The 6308-nt window shown below is 41.4% G+C and overlaps 1 pseudogene; it reads left to right on the plus strand.

Moving 5' to 3' along the window:
* The first annotated feature begins 5466 nt into the window (after positions 1-5466).
* Positions 5467-5546, plus strand: LOC118542026 (U4 spliceosomal RNA; annotated as a pseudogene).
* The last annotated feature ends 762 nt before the right edge of the window (positions 5547-6308 follow it).

Here is a 6308-nt window from a genome sequence, read left to right on the forward strand (position 1 = left end):
AGCTAGTGAGTTTCACTTGTGAAATGACTGAACGTAGCAATATGCTAAGAAGTAAGGTGGCCATTTTTACTTAAAACATAAAGATAAAAAGAGGTTTCTAGAGGTAAACAGACTCATAGCCAATGGACTTTCAAATGTTCCAGTTTTGACATCAGCAAGAGTATTTCTATTGGGTTCATGAATGAATCAGTCCATCCTAGCCTAGAGATAAGAACTTTGAGGTTCATCTGTCAGTGCTCTCAGCCAGGGGGCAATTCAGCTCTCTCTAGGGAACAACTGGGAATATGTGGGTGTGTTTTGATTTGTGACAATGACGGGGAAGAGAGGGCAGCATTTACCGGTGTTTTAGCAGCAGGACCAGGGGTGCTAATGGTCCTGCAATACACAAGATGTGTCCCCATCATAAGGAATTGTAGATCCAAGGGGCTAATAGTGCCCCCACTGAGCACATGTAGTTTTGGTTCTGATCTCAGCTTCCCATTGTGTATCTGCCTGCAGGAAGAATATGGTGGTGAGCTCTAGATTCAGACATCAAGTCTAATTCAGAGGCTGGAAAAGAACTCCCCCTTTTACTCCAGTAAAAAAGTTCCAAGGAAGAACTCCAAATGAAGTCAATTATCCCTCCTCCCTCCCTCCCTTTTGCCAGTCAGTATGGCTGCAGGGTTGGACGCTATGACTGGCTCAGTTTGGGTTTGCCTACCTCTGTGACTGTGGCCACGGTCTCTCCCATGGGATAGGGGGTGGGTATAATGCAGATGGATATCAGGTAGACACAAACAGTAGCCACCACAGTCTTTTGCACTCCTAGTAAAATCTATATAAAACCTACATTCTGACCTGAACACTGGAGCACATCTTCCATTGTTCCAAGGAACTCAATGACTCAACAATTAGTCTTTGTCCAATGTCAAAGGTTGACACCAAGTATGTGAGATTCCTAGGGCTGCCTTAACAAACACTACAAACTTGTTGGCTGAAAACAACAGAATTGTACTGTCTCACAGTTTTGGAAGTCAGAAGTCAAGATGTCAGCAAGTTGGCTCCAAGGAGGAATCTGTTCCATGCCTCTTTTTTGCCTTCTCTTGGTGGCTGGCACTCTTGGTGTTCCTTGGCTTGAGACTGAAAGTCTCAGTCTCTGTCTCTGTCTTCACGTGGCCTTTCCCTCCATGTCCCTGTCTCTCAAATATCCCTCTTTTCTGTCTTGAAAGGACACTTGTTATTGGATTTAGGGCTCATCCTAATCCAGAATGATCTGCTCTTGAGATCCTTAATGACATCTGCAAAGGCCATATTTCCAAATAAGGTCACATTCACGGGTAGAGTTAGAACATGAACACATCTTTTTGGGGGACACTATTCAACCCACTCCACTGAATGATATGGTTATATCCCCAGAAAGCCAAGGTAGCTTTTTCTTCTCTGAGTGACCTGGTTCTCCAAATTCATAATCTATACCCATAGAGCATGAATCATTCATGACAAACACACTTTCTAAAAGTAAAGCTTTTGAACAAATGTGTGGATGGAGAAAATGAGCCCCAATTAAGCTCCTCTTTGTGACAAACCTCTCAGAAAAGCATTAACTCTAATCTTCAGTGAAAAGCATTGTAAAATCAAGGTCAGATGGGAAGATGGTGTTTGAAATGGCCTGGGTTTCCTTTAATGGAATGAAGAGAGGTAGAATTTACTGTGATTATGATATGCTTTTAGCCACACAGGAGTCAGGGTCAGAGAATTAAGTGAAACCAACAAAACTGTGGCCAACTGTGGTTTTGTCTTTGGGAGACTTTGTGAATTATCAACAGGCAGGGAGATAGGAATGCTCTCTCCATTCATGATACCTTCAGAGTTTGTGTGAACCGGGCTCTCTCTGGTCTTCAGAATAGCTTTTGCTTTTCCATCTGCATTTTCAGTTTTATTCTTTGGTTGTGAGAAGATTGAGAAAAGGGTAAGAAATTATGCTTTGTTTGGCATTGGTGACGAGAACTCTCTTTGGTTAAGCTAAGAAATTAGCACACAATTTTATTTAAAAAGCAATGTTAATGTCCTCCAGATCTTCAGGGCTTCTGCTACCTGTGAGTCAGGGCTTGGCTCAAAGGTGGCTTCCTCACAGAGCTCTTCCCTCTATCTGAAGCATCCTCCCCACCACCCTCCACCCATGCCGTTCCATCACCTAGTAAAGCTGTCACTCTCAATCTCCTGCTTTATCTCTCTCTAAGGCACTAGTGATGTATCATTGAAGATAGATTAGATATATCGATTTGGCTGAGGTCTGTTTCCTTTCTAGGCTATAAGCTCCAGGAAGGAAGGAACTCTTATCATCTTGTACACTCAGGACCTAGATCAGTGCCCGACACATAAGGAGCCTTCAGTCTACATTGCTTGAACTGATGAACGAGTACATGTGTGGATTCCTTTGCTGTGTGCCCTGTGTACTGACTCATTTCCTCCTCAGAGCAATACTGTGATGCAGATGCTGAATGAGTCAGACGAGTTCTCTGGTGAGAAGCACAGTGGTCTGGAAATTAGGCAGTATAAGACATGTGTGAGAACACCAACACCTGCTCTGCCTGGGTACACCTGGGCACTGGGCCTTTGTTTCCTTATCTGTAGAATGGCGTGACAGTGGCACCTGCCTTGTAGGGTTGTTATTATGACAATTAGATGACACTGCATTTGACAGGAACAGAACTTGACACGTTGCAGGCACTCAGTAAACATAAGCTAATATGTTGCCCTTTTCCACCTGAATGAGGTAACATGAACAAGAATACAGTGTTGCTAGATGGAGAGGCAGAATCGGAACTCAGATCCAACTTCTTCTAGAGGTTGAGTCAGGTCTTGGGCCCACTGTTAATTTTCTTGATGTGTTTGAGGTAGGCCTCAAAGAAATTAGGCAGATATCACTGGAGTACTCTAGCAGCTGGAAGACTGGAACATTCAATACTACAAACAGCACAGCTACCAGTTGGTCACCACGAGGACACTGGTCAATATAGGGAAACAATATTGACCAACATGGGAAAATACTTCATGGCTATGCAAATCAGAATCTGATGGCTATCATCTTGATTTCTTAGAGACGGCGATACAATAGGAGCAGGCCAACCTATGCCAATTTACCAACAAGCATGTTTCATCAGAACCACTCCAAAAGATGAGAGAATAGTTTAGTTCAAGCTGTGGTATTGCATGACAAAAGGCGGAGGTCAACTGGATGACTCACAGCATGGCCAACACTACTCAGCTACAGTTGTGGTAACCCCAGATTCCTACCTTGCCTTTAGCACAACATCAGTGTATCTGCTAAAGCCCTTTGTATAGTTACTTCTTCTTGATTATCTGCTTCTCAGTCCATTGATCAGCAGAATCCAAGGCTAATTCCAAATACAGGCACACTGTTCTATCTCTTCAACCTTACCTTACCTTTCTAGCTATGTTATTATTTTTATAAAATTATTTTATTTTTTTATTGGAATGCAAACCAGTGATATAGTTTTGGAATCTTGCTAGCCATATGCTGGACAAAAGAGATGAGCTTTTGTATTTTTTCCGCGGACAATGTGCAATGCAATTGTGATTCAGAACTAAGAGTTCTCAGCCTCATAGTGGTACTGCACTATTAAATATCCTGGTCATCAGGCTTGAGGATGTTTGGAATATTGCCACCAAGCTCTTGAAATCCAAGCCAAGAGACTGGGTCCTTTTCATCTGTTGACCTTCGTCTCTTACGTGTGGCTTTTGTAAATAAAATCTATTGAAGATAATTGACCAGCTACTTTAGCTATACCAGGAAGAGATAAAAATAATTTTCTTACATATTTATTTATTTAGCTAATCACCAACAGTTCTGAAAACACCAAACTGAAAAATATACCACTTTCTTCTCATTGGTGACACAATTAAATAACTATCTTGCTACAAAGTAGTAATAATAATTGAATGTGTTTGTTTCCCAAGTGCTGATTTCCTGATATTTTGCACAAACCTTAATGGATTTCCAGGCTGATTTATTTTTATTTGATTTCTCTCTGTCTTTGGGGTCTCCAGAGAATATTCACATAGGGTTTTTTTTTTTTTTTTAAGATTTTATTTATTTGACAGAGAGAGACGCAGCGAGAGAGGAAACACAAGCAGGGGGAGTGGGAGAGGGAGAAGCAGGCTTCCGCAGAGCAGGGAGCCCGATGCAGGGCTCGATCCCAGGACCCAGGGATCATGACCTGAGCCGAAGGAAGACACTTAACGGCTGAGCAACCCAGGCACCCCAGAGTTTTTTTTTGTTTTTGTTTTTGTTTTTTTATGAAGTTTGTTCACTATAAAAAGAATCACTAATTCCTTTCTACCTTGGTTGTTGGGGATTAGTATCACACTCTAAAATACAGTGAAATTCAATGTTAATAAAACACCATTTTACATCTTCTTCTAGCTTATACCTCTTTTCCACACATATTGCATGTCCTATGTTATGAATATTTTAAATTACTACAACTTGCACAGTATTTAGAAAAAATTATTTCAAAATAATCCAGTAAATTATCTATTACCCTGTTAGTACTGTATTAGTATGTGTTATGCCTTAAGAATATAGCAGACAGAAATTCTCATGCAAATTCCTACACCTTTGAGAGATACAGAGCCCTCTTCCAGAAAGCATATAATCAGGGCCTCCTACACCAAGTGTTAAGTGCTTAACATCTTTAGAGAGACCTCCTGGGCTTCTGACCAAACCAATGGTGAGCACTGAGCTAGGAGGAACTTCTCTGAAAGAAAGCCTTGTGGTTGCCAGGAATGAGAAAATCTATTGACTATTGCATTCTGCTCTTTTGATATGTTTTGTTATTGTTGAAAGCAAAGTGCAGGAAGCTGCCATTTATTAATTTCCTTCAATCTCCTTCCCAGGATCTGTAGCATGTTCTCACTAGCCAAGAGATTGCTGATTCAGGCAAATCTTTTGTGGGTTGGATTATGTGAGAAAGAAGGTGTCCATTTTTGAGTCTCTGGGAGGAAAAGGAGACTCAGGTTTTAAGGGAATTAAGAGGAGACAAGGTGAAAAATAATTTCTCTCAAAACAATAAATAAAAGGGTAGCTATATCCACATTACTTCAGAATTTTAAGACAACTTTCCAGATTGTTTATTAAGAATTAACTCTTGGGATGCCTGGGTCAAACTCCAATTTCAGCACAGATCATGATCTCAGGGTCATGAGTTCGAGCCCTGAGTGGGGCTCTGCACTCAGTGCAGCATCTGCTTAAGATTCTCTCTCCCTCTGCCCCTCCCCCTGCTCTCTCTCTCAAATAAATAAATAAATAAAGTCTTAAAAAAAAAGAATTAACTCTCTCCAACCCATATAAAATTGCTGAACTAAGGCATTTCCTATCTAAAATGTTTACCTTTTAATAGCTGAATCTGGGTGACCTCAAAACTTTCAAGACCTAGATTATGTCTCTCTAGTGCAGTGTTTCTCAGCTTTGTGCAGTGGCAGTATCGTAGCCAATGAGGTTTATCCGAGGGGTAATTATTGCTAATTGAAAACTTCCTCAGTCTTGGGGCGCCTGGGTGGCTCAGTTGGTTAAGCGACTGCCTTCGGCTCAGGTCATGATCCTGGAGTCCCAGGATCGAGTCCCACATCAGGCTCCCTGCTCAGCAGGGAGTCTGCTTCTCCCTCTGACCCTCCCCCCTCTCATGTGCTCGCTCTCTCTCATTCTCGCTCTCTCAAATAAATAAATAAATCTTTAAAAAAAAAAAAAAAAAAAGAAAACTTCCTCAGTCTTGGTGTAACTGGCTTTTGGGACTAGAAGATTCTTTGCTGAGAGGGGACTGTCCTGTGCACTGTAGAATGTCTAACAGCATCACTGGTTTCTACCATTAGATGCAATAGCGTTTCTGCCTCCACATTTGTGACAATAAAATGCCTCTCAACATCTCCAAATGTCTCCTGGGTGGGGGTTGGGTAGCCATAACCACCCCAATTGAGAACCACTGCTCTAAGTGCAAGAAAGCAAGACTCATAATCTACAACTTACATCCTAATTATCATTAGCTGACCATGGTTATCTGGAGGACTAAGTTGAGGAAGATTCAGAGGGCTCAGCTATAAAGAATGTCTTATCTTGGTTGCTTAGCAAGGTCTTCCATGGGGAGAGGTGCCATGTTAGGGTTCTCTGGAGAAACAGAACCAGTAGGATTTGTGTCTATATATCTACATTACATCTATGTCTATCTATATCTATCATCTAGATACATAGAGAAAGAAAGAGATTAATTTTAAGGAATTCACTCACATGGTTATGGGAGCTAGCAAGTCCA

Source organism: Halichoerus grypus, chromosome 1 (assembly GCF_964656455.1).
Source record: "Halichoerus grypus chromosome 1, mHalGry1.hap1.1, whole genome shotgun sequence".
NCBI lineage: Eukaryota > Metazoa > Chordata > Mammalia > Carnivora > Phocidae > Halichoerus > Halichoerus grypus.